General features: G+C 36.4%; 1 protein-coding gene across 6 annotated transcripts in view; it reads right to left on the minus strand.

Annotated features, from left to right (window-relative positions):
* The window catches only part of CHRM2 (cholinergic receptor muscarinic 2), a 456,984-nt gene that overhangs the window by 214,093 nt on the left and 226,726 nt on the right, over positions 1–16,165 (minus strand). The window contains exons 3-4 of one of the 6 annotated variants that reach the window (XM_072964384.1): positions 15,172–15,303; positions 11,290–11,371 (exon numbers count right to left, since the gene is read on the minus strand). The exons of the other annotated variants lie outside the window; for them this stretch is intronic. The gene's annotated coding sequence lies outside the window, so the exon portion shown is untranslated. The remainder of the gene's footprint in view (positions 1–11,289; positions 11,372–15,171; positions 15,304–16,165) is intronic. 6 annotated transcript variants of the gene reach the window in all.

Below are 16,165 nucleotides of genomic sequence, written 5' to 3' on the forward strand. Positions count from 1 at the left end.
TTATTTGCATTCCCTTCTCCTTTTGGATCCTCCTTCTTTCCAATAATTTAGAAACATTTAGCTATATCAAATCCTTCTGAAATACCTAAAATGATTTCTTTTTTTTTCCTCCAGCTTTACTGAGGTATAATTGACAAATAGTAATAAGACATTTAAAGTGTGCACCGTGATGATTTTGACATGTTCACTGTGAAAAAATTCCTCCCATCTACTTAAATGACACATGTATCACGTCACATATTTATCTTTTGCGTATGTGAGAGAGAACATTTAAGTTCTACTCTCATGTGATGTCTTTGGGAAAAATGCACTTCCTCTGGGCATATTAATTCTTTGAAAAAGAATAAAAGTACATTCTCCAGGTGGATATAGCCCATAGGCACATGCTTGGGAAATGAATATTCTCTCTGTGGGAAGAAAGAGGCATCCCTCCCTCCAGTAGACACAGTGCTGCACTGAGGCATATGCTCAGCAGATGGATCCAGATTCTGTCCCCACTCACCCCCTCTGCCAGGCACCCTCATACTTTACCATCCTACCCTGGAGGTATGGAGTGAGGAGTGTGATGTCCTGAATCAGGCTGTGGGAATTTAAAGAAGAGGGATGTACACAGATGACTGAGGCATTTTAAGGGGTAAGAAGAGTAGGCGTATATACTGAAAAAGATGGAAGGAATAGTGAGTGTGGTAGGAAGAAAAACAATGCTGTGAAATGCCACTGAACCACTGCAGGAGTTCAGGGAGGAGATGCTCACAGTGTTGGTTCTGCAAAGATGATGAAGATACAACTGTTATTAAACTAGTAAATGATTCTCTCAGATGATTTGGTCATTTCCATTTCTCTCTGGTTCAGGTTATCACACCGATGAAAACCTGACTGTAAAAACCCTGTAGGAGTCTTTTTTAAAAGTAGGCAAACCACCTGACACCTTTCTCTTCTGTTCTGGTTTTGAAAACCCAAAGCTATAAAATGGATTTATTTAGTTTTTTTGTGAATTTAATATGTTAAATGTCTTTGACTTTCTAAAATAAAATTTTCTGACCTTTTTCACAATCTTAAAAAGAAGAGGTATCACTCATCTAGATTCATTCACTTCGGTGCTTTCTATTATAGCCAATCATGTTCATATTTTCCCCTCTTTGTATGCTCATAAATTTAACACTAAAAAAGATAAAAAATAAAAACATCTAAAACATCTTCTCTATGTAAAAGCTGTATTTTATGCCATGCCATCCTTCTTTCATTCCTGCTACCTTCGTAACCATTAAAAAAGTATTAAGTGCCTAATTGGCTAATATTTATTTTGGGCACTTTACAAAAATAAACAAATAGAAATAGTCTGTATACCCTTAGTAGATAATGACCTTTTATTTCTTAATTCTAAATTATATTTATTTCCTGATTATAAAAGGAATACATACTCATCATACAAATTCAGATAAAGTAAGAATTTCTTCTATCACAAAGAAACTCGACTAGCACCCAGAAACAAAAGAATAAAAAAAATTCTCCAATGCAAAATAAGTTAATTACACATAAATAGCTAGTGAATATTTTACAATAAAAAGAAAAGAAAGCATAAGAGCAACAGCGCTATTTTGTTTTTGTTTTTAGAGCATCTAACAGTTTACAAACACTTTTAAATACTTAAAACACACAGAGTTCAGTGTTATGTGTCCCATTACTGTATTCTGAGTACCTATTTCTGCTTACTGAATTGTAACTTGATTTTCTGGCTTATGATTCATAGAACATATTTTCAGCTTACAAAGCAAAGTTCATCAATAACTTACGGTTGATTGCAGCTTGTTCAAAGGAAAGTTAGTACAGTCCATGCTCATTATTCTCATTTTTTTGTTGCATTTACCATTTGCATTAGTTTCCTAGGACTGTTCTAACAAATTACTGCACACTGGTAGGTGTCTTAAAACAACAGAAACGTATTTTCTCACGTTCTGGAGACTAGAAATCTGAAAATCAAGGTTATCAGCAGGGCCACTCTCCCTCCGAAGGTTCTAAGGTAGAAATCTCTTCCATGCCTCTCTCCTAGCTTTCAGTGGTTGCTGACAATTCCTGGCACTCTCCTCTCTATGTGTGTCTGTATCTCTATATCTGAGCCTTTCCATCTCCTCCTGCTTACACGGACTCCAATCATTGTGTTAGGGCCCACCCTGGTTCAGTATGAGCCACCTGAACTTGATTACACCTGCAAAGACCGTATCTCCAAACAATGTCATATTCACAGGTACCATGTCATGGGAGGGAGGGAGGTTAGGACTTAAACATATTTCTTTGGGAGACATAATTCAACCCACACTATTTTGTGACAATTGCTATTGTGCGTGTATTCCTTCTAGAATGTATCTTAACTAATACCTTCAAGGAGGCCTTCTCTTGGTCTCTTGGAAAAGAGGAAAAGTATTGTATAGAAGTTACAGCAGTGGTTCTCAACCAGGAGTGATTTTATTCCACAAGATACATTTGCCAATATCTGGAGAAATTTTTGGTTGCCACAAATGGGAAGTGGGGGAGTTGCTACTGGCGTCCACTGGGCAAGAATGCTGCTAAACACTCTAAAAGGCACAAGACACACAAGACACCCCCCACCACCAGCCCTACAACAAAGAATTATAGTCCCTAATGTTAATAGCTTCAAGATTGAGAAACACTGATCCAGAGGTTTCACAGAGCTGTTAGAAAATACAGTCACTCAGGATGCCCATTTCATGTGTTCATCAGCTTCATTTAGCTGAGTTTAGTGACATAGAATTTGGAGACACAGACCTGGGACTGGTCATTCAGGACCTCATCTCACAGCCTGGTGTTTCTATACTATTGGTTGTTAAGAACAAATGACAGAACCACCTGGGAAACACTGAAAAAATCACAAAAACCCAGGCTCCACTTTGATCTTTTGAATCAAAATCAACCATGGATTGTAGAAATATATTCTTATGAAGTTTACAGTCTACTAGAGTTAAGTTGGAGAGTAAAAAAACATACAGGCGCAATGTTGCTTTTCTGTTATAGGAAATGCAGTAGCCTGGGGGAATACTCCTTTTTATACAAAGAACAATAAAAATACAGTACTTACATGACTAAAAGGGAGAATTAAGGAAAACACTTTATTTTATTGCAGATAAGGTTAGAAGTAAACATGTCTCCGTTTTTCATAGAGAGAATCAGTGACTAGAAGAGGTGTGTGAAGAATGGACACAGAGAACCATCACCTTAGCATAATTCTCTTTTGTGCCTCCTGGACAATGGACACCATGTTCACTTGAGTACTTCCCGAGCATTCCATGGCCTTGAAATACAGTCCTTGACCTGAAAAGTCTGTTTTCTTGGTGCTAACCTCTGATAGATTAGTAAAAATAGTACCTGGCAAATATTGGGCACTCAATAAATATGTGTTAAGTGAATTAATAAACAAATGCTATAAAGTATAAAGAAAAAAACTTAACTTGATCTTAGCGGTCCTTCAGAACAACCTTACATGTTAACATAGCATGTAACAAAGGATGTTCCATGTTAGCAAAGTGATATGGTTCTCTCAATCCTGCAGGAACACTCTAGAATAAAGAGGAAACTGTAAGGGTTAGATAACATTATAACTGGGGTTTTGAACAAGCATGATGAGTAGAATGCAATAAAATGAAAATGTACTATTGTTTCTCACTATCTTTTAAAAATGAATTAGCTTATTCTGAGTCATAATGCACAGTCTATTTGCTAATGAGAAAGCCTGGTTTTCTGTTGTCAGAACTTTCAACCTGGCGAATGTTTAAGATGTTGAACCGGTACTGACAACTGGACCCTTCCTTTCCTTGTTCTACCTTCCCTATCTTGCAAATCAGGGCTTTGGTCCACGTTGCATTAAATCGAAGAGGGAGGGTATATACCTTCCTTTAGGAGGAGAGCAAATGCCTGACTAGTGCTGTGGAGCCTGCCCGATTTTTAATCCTTTCTTTCTTGGTACTTTCCTTGGTCCTTCAGATGCCCTCTCCTTTCCATTGGGCTGCATGAACCTTTTTTTTTATCAGTCAGCTGCTCCCAACTTAGCCTCATGTTTTCTCTTGGATTCTCTCCACACAGAAGTCTCCCTGTTAAAATCCCCACCACTATTTCAGGCATTGTAAAGAGGCAAGGTTGGAAAGGACTCTAAGCCATCTCAGTCTTTTAACTCTGGACCTTAGGAGACTTTATGGGGAAAACTTATACATTCTTTAAGATGCTGACTTCAGTCTTTGGTGAGAGAGCAGTTTGCACTGACTTTCCAAATCTTTCTCTTTCTTTCTCTCTCTCTTCCCCTCCTCTTTCTAAATGCTTCAAGCAAATAGCTGCAGTCTCTCGCCTTAAGATAACCCAGATTTGTGTTAGACACTATCTACTGAGTATCCTAACTGTAGAAAGTGTTTTCTTTGAGGCTGCCTGTCACTCAACTTGAGGACAGAAGGTAGTAGCCCCCTTCTTACACTTAGTAGAGTGGACCTAAGAGAGTGGGTGGCAACTCTTCCCATATCCACGGTTAAGTGTTTCACTTCTCAACCCATTCCTATCCTCCTTGTCAATTTGAGAGCTCTCTCACTAACTTAAGACGCCTCTTGAGAAATGTCTACTCAGCAGTCTGGCACATTACTTTGAAATTCCACATCTATTGGGTCAAGTTGACTCAATTGAAACTGAGAAACAAAGAGGCCAGTCGTATGACCACTGCATCCCGTATTTCGTAATTGTGTTTTCATTTTTTTCAGTAGTACATAGTAATTTAGTAACTGGTGTATGTCCATACTCAGGTTTTTCTCTCATTTTAATGTTTAATTTAGAGTATTCATTAAATGAAAAGGTGTGTTAACTTCCCATCATGGCTATGTCAGTTTTTACATGGCCAAGACACCATGACTTGATGCCAATCCAGATTAATTTAGTCTCTTAGGTGAAACAGCCACTGGAGAGCTCACCTAGCAAATCTAAATCCATAAAATGAAAGTAAAAAATATTACCAAAAATCTAAAATAAGTTTTAGCTTTGAACTCAGTTAGCCAATCTACTAATTCAAGTAAGTTAGTAAAATGAGGAACTGGCAGCATTACATACAGAGTCACAGTAAAGCTAAAATGTAAATCCTATTAGAATCGGCCTTACTTAATCTTCCAATGTCTTCCACCTGTGCCTAAGGTGAAATCCTAGGTCTTTATCACAGTCTGCAAGGCTCTAATGTGACCTGGCCCCTGCCTGCATCCAGACCTTTTGTCCTCCCACTCTCACCCTAAACCACCACCTTCCAGATACCAGGTTTTTATATGCCTCTTTAATTTATTGCTATTTAGAACCTTGGCAACTTATGATGCCTCCATGCCAGTGGTTCTCACCTGGGAGCCATTTTTCCCTCCACTGGACATTTGGCAATGTCTAGTGACATCTTGGTTGTAATAGCTGGAGTGGGGGAGTGCTATAAGCATCTACTAGGTAGAGGCTAGGGATGCTGCTAAGCATCCTGCAATCCCAGAACAACACCCGTAACAGATTATTATCTGCCCTCAAATGTCAATAGTGCCAAGATGGAAAACGCACTCTTCTTTGTCTGCAGCGATCCACTTGAATATATCCCCATGGTTTCTCCTCCTTTTCATCCCTCAGCTCAAAGCTTCACAGAAACAAACATTCTTCCTGCCACCCAAGTTAACACAGCCTGGACTCCACCTACCCTGTTCTAGGTAACCACCACATCTTGCTTATTATGATGCTTTATTGTTTTTTTCATCCAGAGTCTCCGACTCTAGCAGGAGATTCCTGCTCTTTACGTTCACTGCTACACATCCTGCATGTGAGCAGTGCCAGGCACACAAGGATCTCTGTCAGATATGTGTTGGATTAGTGAGCTAGAGAATGAGGTGCATAAGATTGAGTTAATAAATAGCTAAAACTTTTTTTTTAAGTGTTTTTCCATGAAACACTTTGCTGAGCCAAAAAAAAAAAAAAAGGGGAAAAAAGTTCAGGAATTGACATACAAAAAACAGCAGGGGTTTTTAGATGCAATTGATTAGCAAATTAAGATTTTTCAACAGTATTACTGATGTTTTAATGCTCAGGTAAGTCAGAAGAGAGATGGAGTACAATACACACTAATTTTCATTTACACCATCTTCACATAATGGCAACTCACACTTCCATGGAAGCAACTTAGCATCGCAGTGAACAAATCCTATTGAATGAGTGGCAAAGAGGGAAAGGCTATCAGGTCCCTCATGAGGAAGAAGGGGAACCACTTAGAGAACACTTCAGGAGCTGAAATTACAACTTTCATTTTATTTTGGAATTTAGTCAATCCATTTGCTATAAATTAATGTCAGATCAGTGGTGCCAGATTTCTCAAAGTACATCGGATGAATTCCTCCTTTCTGATTTAGTGCCTAAAAAGTAAAGATGGCATCCATACCCCTCACTGGTTTGGTGTCTCAGTCTTCAATTTCTGCTGATTGTTCAACACAGGACAGAAGAGGACATTCCCTTATGCAACTGAAATGCTACTAAAGTTTGATCATTTCTTAATGATTATTGAAGTCTGACTTTTAAGGCAGCAAGATTTTCCAATTTTCAAAACACTAGGTAGGGAAGGGTGTGGGGTGGAGGTAGGAAGAAGACACCAGGAGTGGAGAGATTAAATCTATACCTCATGAAAGTACACTGATCATCCAGTTTTACCTGTAGTCAAGGGGTAATTGCTTTACAGATCCGAGATGGGAGTCTGCGAACCTCTCAAATTAAATTTAGAATAATGTTTATGTGCATTTATGTTTTGTTCTGAGAAGATTCTCCACTACTTTACTGGAAGTTCTAACATTTTCTTAATTTAGATATTTTGCACTCTGGGAATATTCCCTATTTGGTGACACAGCAGTCAATTACAATATTAGTATAAACTGGGTCTTATTTCAATGAACTCGGTAGAATTCTACAGTACATTATTCACGTTTCCTTTTTAGAAAGTACAAAGATTTAGAAATGAAGCCTATGACTCACCAGAAGCCACACGGAATCTTTGGGCTGATGAACTGAGCATCCTATTACATCATCTGAGAAGAGAGGTGAAGTACAGAAAAGGGAAGAGGGCAGGTGTTGTCTCCTTAGGGCAGGAATTCCAGCAAGCAAAATAAAGGAATTTACTTGATAAAGATTAGATATGATATGATTAGAGTTCATGGAAAAGAGTTAGGAGAAATACGGTAAAAGAGGACTGCTTCAGAAGGGAGTAATGAATGAAACATGGTAAAGTAGGACAAACCTGGGGAATTCTGGAATTTTTTTTCACAACTAAGCAGTTAATAGACTGTAGAGTCTGAATTTGGAGAAGTAAAAGACAACCAGTTTGAGACTTTCACCTGCTGTTTTTTTCCTCCCATGTTCATCGTTACACTTAGGCAAGGAACTCAGGTTTTATACTCCTTAAACTCTGTTTGAAACTTGTGACAGGTGAGGAAGGATGGCATGGATCAGAATATTGCCAAGTAAACACGTAGCAAGTAGAAAACGCTAATAAAGAAAAACGCTAGAACTTCTGCATTTACCTGGACAAGGGATTTTTATACTAACTTTTCTGTTTGTTTTACTTCACACGGAAATATGTAATACTTGTGCAAAATTATCCTGTACCTGAAATAGGGGTAAAATGGAGATGAAAATACTTTGTTACTTGGCAATCCTTCCAGGAACCAAGTTTCTTTAGGCATTGGACTTCCAGCTCTATGACAAAGGTTTTGCAGATGGCCAAATTCCTTTCAGTGATTAATCCTTTACTTTTCACATCAAAAAATAAATAGTCCCTTTCTATACGAAGATGTGTGAATGGATCATACCTCTTCTTTGAGGTTGGACATTTAATACAAAGGTGATAAAAATGCTGATTGTATATATTTATGTTGGAATGGAAAGACAAAACAGGAAAACTGAAAGAAGAAAAATCAATGACTAGTCTAGATTTCTCAAGAAAATTAAAAGATACAAATATGCTTTCTGTCTCTAAGAGCACATGGCAACCACATCCATGTATTAAAAAATAACTGCTGTGTTACAAGAAATATAGCTAGTAAAGAAAAATTCAATAAAAACTCTTGAGTTTGTGAAAATAATAAAAAGTACGATGAATAATTCTTTGCGAAAATTCTATAAACAGGTCTGGGGCATCTGTCAGAGGAAGGACAACTGAGGACATAAAAGCAACCCAATGAGCCTGCCTTCTCAGATGCAGAGAAAGTGTCTCCCAAGTTGCATTTATACTGCTTGAGGGCATGGCAAATAAATGTGTTCTTCTTTGATGTTTGCATCTGTAGCTGTGTTATTCCACTTCAATCTTGGGACAGATGGCCATGAAGCTATCCTAGGTATTAACAGTAAACCCTTTGAGAGCCTGACATAGCTCCCCATACAAAAGCTCTCTACCTCCATATATGTATGGCCTATATTCCAAAGTTTGGGAGGTATTCAAAATCCTTATCACATTTTCTCCCCTCACCATAGAGCTGGGAAGCTTTAATACCAGTAGTCAATTTCTTCTGTACAGGTTTTCTAAAGGTTCTTAATAGTAATGCTAATTATGCTAGTACAATATTGATCCTAGCACATTATTAGCTGGCTGATAGCAAGGCTTTTTAATTTAATTTTTTCTTCATTCCTGTCATATAGCCAAAAACTGATAAGCACAGACAACTTCTGATGCAGAGTTAAGGAAGGGGGAAAAGGGGTAGGAAAAATTCTGTTTATCAGTTCTGACTGGGATGGTAGAAACCCAAAGCATGAAACAGAAATCCTACTTGATTAGGAGAGGTCAAAAGAAATTAGGGTGACAATTTAAAGTATTTTTTCCTGACTGTGTTTTCAGTTGATTTTTAGAGTTCTTTATCTTTTTGAAATGTTTTCCACACATTGATTGTTATATCAAACTCATCTTTTCCTTGGACACCCAACTCCTACAGTACTGATTGGTTTAGTCCAATCTGGATTGGTTTTTCCCCAGGTCAACTGCACAGTGGTCAATGTGGCATCTCTCTTACCATCACCATGAGAAGTTCTCTCTTCTGAGTTACAGCCCCTGTTTCCTAATTACACACACCTCCCTCTTCCATTGTTTCTTCTCATTGCTTTCTGGGAAAAGTACTCAGAAAGTAAATTTTGTGAGACTTTGTAAATTGACTAGTAGCTTGACTGAGGATAGAATTTTAGATAGAATCAATCTGTCCTTCAGAATAGAAAATAATAGTTTATTACAGTCAAACTTCTAGTGCTGTGGAAAAATTTAATTTTATTTTTATTCTTTTTGCTTTTCAGGTAATGATTTTTTGCCTCCTCTCTGGAAACTTTGATAATCTCTTATTGTCCTGTTTTTAAAATTTTAAAATAACGTGTGTTGGTTTGAGTCTGTTCTACTGTCATGAGCTTGGGCACCTGGTAGGTGTTTTTAATCAGCAAAATGTTATTTTCAGTTTTCAGTACTTTTCTTGAACTGTTTATAATTCCTACCCTGTGTTCTTTGTTCTCATCAGTAGAAATTTTCTTTATTTGGATATTTAGACTTTGCAGTTCATTCTCTACTTTTATTATTTTACCTTTCCTATTATCTATCTTTTCATTTTTGCTGTTATTATTCTACTTTTTGATAAATTTCTGAAATTTTATCTTCCAAAATTTCTATTGCTTTTTTCATTTCTGATATTATATTTTTATTTTCTAAGATTTAGAGGAAGAAAAGAGAGTTGTTTCATATTATTTTATGAATACCTTGGTTTGTAATTTCAGTTCTTTTTTAATGAAGGGATTTAATATTAATGTTATTTATAGAAGTAATTTATCTCTTCTTATCTGTGTTCTATGTTCTTGTGTTTGGGTGTGTATATGAATTTTTTCCTGCTACCTTCAGTTTTTCCTCCTACTTCCTTTTTCCTCCTTTTGTTTTATTTGTTTTCATGTTATGGGCTTGTCTTAAGTATCCAGTAATTCTTAACTTCCTGTTCTTATTTGAGAGTAAAATATCAGAAAGCTATTTGGAAGCAGGTTTTTTCAATGCTTGACTTCACTATAGGATGATCTGGATGGGCTAATTAATTGAGTAATTCCCAAATGATAGGTTTATTATTACTGTTTTCTTAACCTGATCAGTTTCTCCATAAAGTAAACACTGAATTTCTTACTTGAGAGGAATCAACTTAGCTACCAGAATTTTCTTGAATCTAAGTATAAAATAGGGGAATGAGTTATTTGTCTTCTAAGGAGACTTTCATTTCATTTTCTTCTGTTTTCAGTATGTTATTTAGGCCTAACATGTACTTGGTACCCACAGATCCAGTTCTCTCTTATTTAACTTTTATCTCCATTGGTTTGAGAGTGGAGCCATTACTCAGCTGAATTTTTATACAAATATTCAATTCTACTGTCTCAAGCCCCATCCTTCACCCTCATTTTTACACCTATCAAGGTGAATTTCAGAGTTCCTGAGGTTTTCTGGAATTCTATGGTGCAAATCAGAATGATTCTGGTTTGAATTATCCTCATAAATTCCTCCCTCCCATCTCTCTTTTCTTCCCTCCCTTCCTCCAACTATCAATCATGTTTGTATTTTGTTGATAGGTTATTTGGTAAGGGGGCAATAACTTACTTTCCTTTTTCTTACATGAGTACCAAACCACTTCAAAAATAAGACAAAGGAAGGAGGCACATGGAAAACAAAATAAACACTGTGAAATGTTAATGCTGATATTAAATAGTGTTTCTTTTACCTGATAGACTTCCTATTACTGGATCCTAGAATGAAAAGACTTCCCCACCAGCAGTGCTAGATAGAAGGGGTAGCAGTGCTACCCCTGAGACAGTTACTCTTACATTTCATACACAGGTGCTTTGTATGCTGCAGCTGGTAATTCTAATATGTGAAATTCTGTGAATGCTGTTTTGCTCATGTAACTTGTTTCCTTGTGTGTTAATTGATCTTTGATTTTGATTTCATATTTGGTGGTTCTTTATCCACATGGGAGTCCTGTGAGGCTCTGACTTTGCTTTTGTGAGGCACTTGGGGAAAAGGCTGTTTAATGATATGAGGCCCATTTAGCTCCTCCTCTTCCAAGTCTGTGCTTCATGCAGACATTTAAGTTTAGTGACTGCACATTACAGCTGACCCAACACAGTGTTCTGGGTAACCAGTACCACAAACATGGCATACAATTAGAAAACTATTTGCCACCTCTGCACATTTTTAAGGCATAAAGAAAAATTCCCAATGTCTTGAAAGAGTTATTTCACCTGCCAGAGTTTACGGCTCACTTCCTGTTAGCAGCTTAGCACTTTATAGATTCTGTCCAATCATCTTTTACACAGAAGATACCTATTAGAATTAAATACATGACAGAGGAAGAGATTTAAGAGATCACACAATGCATTTACATTAAAAAAAAAAAAGAAATGACCCAACCCAAGTTCATACATACAGCTGATAGTAGAACATAAAGACCCAAGCTGATATTAGGCAAAATGGTAAAATATGTTGAGTGTTTCAACAGACATGAAGATCCTATATGAGCTCATCTCTCAGGATCTGGACATCTGCAGCCAAAGGGATCAATTCTTACTTCATTTTTCTGCTTTCTTCGCTTTTCCATATCCTTCATCTAACCCCAGGCTCCCCATTAATATGGCTGTTTAGGCTCTAATTAGACTTGTCATGCTGTTAAACTAGATAAAGTTGTTGCAAATTTTCTTTGCTGGTTTTCCACTTCAAAGATTATAAATCTAAATTCTGTTACAGTGCAATAACAAAAGTTTATATGTACTTCAATATCATATTAATCTGGAATACACTAATTTGTAACAGTATTTGGGATGAGTCGAGCTGGGGTACACTTGTGTTCTAATTGTGAAGAATGCATTTCGGAGCAATTGTACGGGATATGTAAACTTCAGGAACCATGGCTACCCATTTTTAGAGAAGAAATTATTTTCAATTAACATAGAGAATCTATTTTCAATAGCTGGCATGATAATTACGAATCTTATCTTTTCAATAAAGGGAGTAATGGATATTCACTAAGGTAAAAAGCTTTATTAAACTGGTTCAGACTGCATGACAGCTGAACTTTATTTAATAAAAAATGTCAAAAATTAAGACATTACAAATTCAGAACCTACTTCAATATTTCATTTAACTGAAGAGAATTAGGATGTTGGGCTAAGATTTTGAAAAGTTATACTGTGAATTCATTCATAGTCTTCCAAATTAGAAAACAAAAATAGTAATAGAAATAGTTTGTGAATGTCTTTAAAGAAGCTAATTTGGAAAAAGAACAAATTGAATTAAGTCTAACTCTGTAAATTATGGAAGAATGAGCCTTGAGAATTATCCAATTGTTAACTTCCTTTTCTCTCTCCCTTTTCTATGGAACCAACTACCAGTGTTGTTTCTTTAAAACTCCTTTCATGTGCCAAATCCTCTAGGAAAACTTCTTTGACTCAAGGTCTCAATTAGATACCATTCTGTTCTTCCAAAATACTAGCATAACCTCTATCATAGCACTTCTCACATGAGGATTCAATAGTTGGTTCACACTTCCAGACAGTACATACCTAATCCTTCCAAATGAAGGTCATTCAACCTTAATTTGCTTGAAGGTAGAAACCATAGCTTTGCTCTCTATATTCTGACCCAAGCACATATTCTGGCAGAGAGTAGGCATTTTATAAAGGGCATGTAAGTAGCCAGAATTTAAAGCTCTGTTCCCTAGACATAAATTGTAATTCTAGAAATACTTTATATATTGAACAAGTTTTATCAGCATAATTTTTATTATTCATACACTTTATTTTATAGGGAGGTTTTTTCAGAGGAACAAAAAAGAACTTATTCCCAATAGTTACTTGTTTTAACTTGTAGTCATTTTGCTTCAATGTATTTGATGCTTTCCATAAACATAACTGAAAATTTTACTAACGTCATACATTTAAGCAAATTCTGGCCCACTGAGCTAAGGAGAGGAGATTATACAGCAATAAGAAGTGAGAGAAGAAAGTCAATTAAAAAGAGAAGAAAAGAAAGCAGAGATATGAAGCATTCTTTAAGAAACTGAGAAAGAGTCCATATCAATGCATTTTTATTATGTACCTACTATGACTTATATACTATATTTGATATCCAGTTGAATTTTACATAGATCTTGAATTCCAGGAGCTAAGAGTCCTAATTTGAGAATAAAAGTTGAAAAATAACTAACATGTTACTAAGGCATGTGAAGGGAAGAAAGCTACAAGAAATGCACTTTCATACACACTGTACTCCTAGCTTCTATAGAAGGGTTACAGCTATTATTCTTGCTCTGCCACTTAATAGGTAGAGAGCATAAGAGAAGTCACTTAACCGTGCTAACTTTCAGAAGTAATACCACCATGCAGAATGGTTATAAAGAGTGAATATCAAGAAGAAAAAGTACATTAAAATGCCTGGTACATGATAGGCACTCAATTCAAGTTTTTAGATAGCATAGTGTTATTCTTTCTCTTTTATTTTGGGTAATAATAGACTTCATATTACTAGAAACATTCAAACAACTTAAGAATTAGAGTATTATATTATATTCTCATAGAATTAAAGGTAGTTTCAGGGTGCTTGCTGAGTGTCACCAGCTCCATGAAACAACAGGACTAAGGGTATAGAGCTGCCTTTTGGTTGGAAAAGCTGGAGTGGAACAATGACTTCTCAAAATCCAGCTCACCCCCAGGGGTCTGTGCTACTTTGTTTCATGGTGGAGGAAGTGATGATGTTTCTTTCCTCTCTGTTCTATGTTGTAATACCAGAATTGATACATCTGTGACACAGAATTTCTGCCGTCCTGAAAACAATTATTGAAATCAAAATTCAGATGGCTCTTTGACCCCAAATGTGTGGCTGCTCTTCCCATTGCTTACTTTACTAAGGAGATAGATAAGAGTAAAGAGGAAGGAAGCACCTTGGTCCAAATCCAGGAGAAGTGAACTATGCAAAGAATAAACAATGGAAAAAAGACAGTCTCTTCAATAAGTGGTGCTGAGAAAACTGGACAGTTACATGTAGAAGAATGGAATTAGAACATTCTCTAGCACCATATATAAACATAAACTCAAAATGAATTAAAGACCTAAATGTAAGACTGGATACTGGATACTATGAAACTCCTAGAGGAAAACATAGGCAGAACACTCTGACATAAATCGCAACAATATTGTTTTGGATCTATCTTCTAGAGTAATAGAAATAAAAACAAAAATAAGCAAATAGGACCTTTTTGAACTTAAAAGCTTTTGCACAGCAAAGGAAACCATTAACAAAATGAAAAGACAACCTATGGAATGGGAGAAAATATTTGCAAACTATGTGACCACCAAGTAATTAACTTCCAAAATATAAAAGCAACTCACACAGCTCAGTATCAAAAACACAAACAACCCAATCAAAAAACTGGCAGAAGATCTAAATAGACATTTCTCCAAAGAAGACAGTCAACAAGCACATGAAAAGATGCTCAACATGACTAACTATTAGAGAAATGCAAATCAAAACTACAATGAGGTATCATCTCACACCAGTAATGCTATCATCAAAATGTCTACAAATAATAAATTCTGGAGAAGATGTGGAAAAAAAGGAACTCTTCTATATTGTTGGTAGGAATGTAAACTGGTGCAGCCATTATGCAGAACAATATGGAGGTTCCTTAAAACTCTAAAAATAGAGTTACCATATGATCCAGCAATCCCATTCCTAGGCATATATCTGGAGAAAATGCTAATCCAAAAAGACACATGCACCTCAATGTTCATAGCAGCACTTTTTATAAGAGCCAAGACATGGAAGCAACCTAAACGTCCCCTGGCAGATGAATGGATAAAGATGCGGTGTGTACGTGTACACACACACACACACACACACACACACACACACAGTGGAATACTACTCAGCCATAAAAAGTAATGAAATAATGTCTTTGTAGCAACATGGATGGACCTAGACAGTATCATACAAAGTGAAGGAAGTCAGTCAAAGAAAGACAAACATCATATGGTATCATTTATATGCGGAATCTAAAAACAATGACACAAACAAACTTATTTACAAAACAGAAAGAGATTCATAAATATAGAAAACAAACTAATGGTTACCAGTGGGGAGAAGGGGAGGGAGGGATAAACTGAGTTTGAGATTGGCCGATGCAAACTTCTATGTACAGAATAGATAAACAACAAGGTCTCACTGTAGAGCACAGGGAACTATCTTCAATGGCTTGTAATAACCTGTAATAAAAAAAAGATTATGAAAAAGAATATGTATATATATGTGTAACGGAATCACTATGCTGTACAATACAACACTGTAAGTCAAAAAACATCAGAAAAATATAAAAAGCACCTAAGGTAAAAAACAAACAAACAAACAAACAAAAAAAACAACCTAAACCTTAAGAGGGAGAGGAATTACTCTTCCACCTGATATGGAACAATGCCAGAAACATGTGGTTAAGAGAGAAAAGGATTTGAGAAATAAGGCTGCTATCCATATAGGATATTTCTTAAGTCCACTTATGTATAGATAAATACGTGCACAAGTATATAAACCCACAGAGATACCCTAACAAACACACGTTCTAATGAACTTACTAACCCCTACGTGCATTCAAAGACATGAACAGAATAGGTCAAGATGTGAGAGAGCAGGAGGCTGCACAGGGAGGCAGAAAGGTGGGTAGGTAACAGAAGGATGGGGATCAAGGAAGATAACAGAGAAAGGAAATGTGAGTGGGCTCCATAGAGATCAAAGGATGCTAGTGTGCAATACGTTTTAATTTAGAATATGAACACAACCAATTGTAAGAGCCAGAGGGATCATACTGCTTTTTGTGAGTGAAAATTCTAGATTTATCTGTGCTATTTGAAGCCATCATATGCAGTCATGTTGGCCTTCCTCAGGTGCCGGCTGTCTGACACCAACCGAAACATTTAATTTGAAAAGACTAAATCTGGTGATTATTTATTTTCCTAAGAAAATGAAGAAATCCTTTTTTTTTTTTTTACATAGGAGAGAATTCTTCTGTGCCTAATGGCAAATGCATCAAGCCTTTAAATGGCAATATCTTGAAAGCAATTATCACATTCATCT

The sequence above is a fragment of the Vicugna pacos genome, chromosome 7 (genome assembly GCF_048564905.1).
Source record: "Vicugna pacos chromosome 7, VicPac4, whole genome shotgun sequence".
Taxonomy (NCBI): Eukaryota; Metazoa; Chordata; class Mammalia; order Artiodactyla; family Camelidae; genus Vicugna; species Vicugna pacos.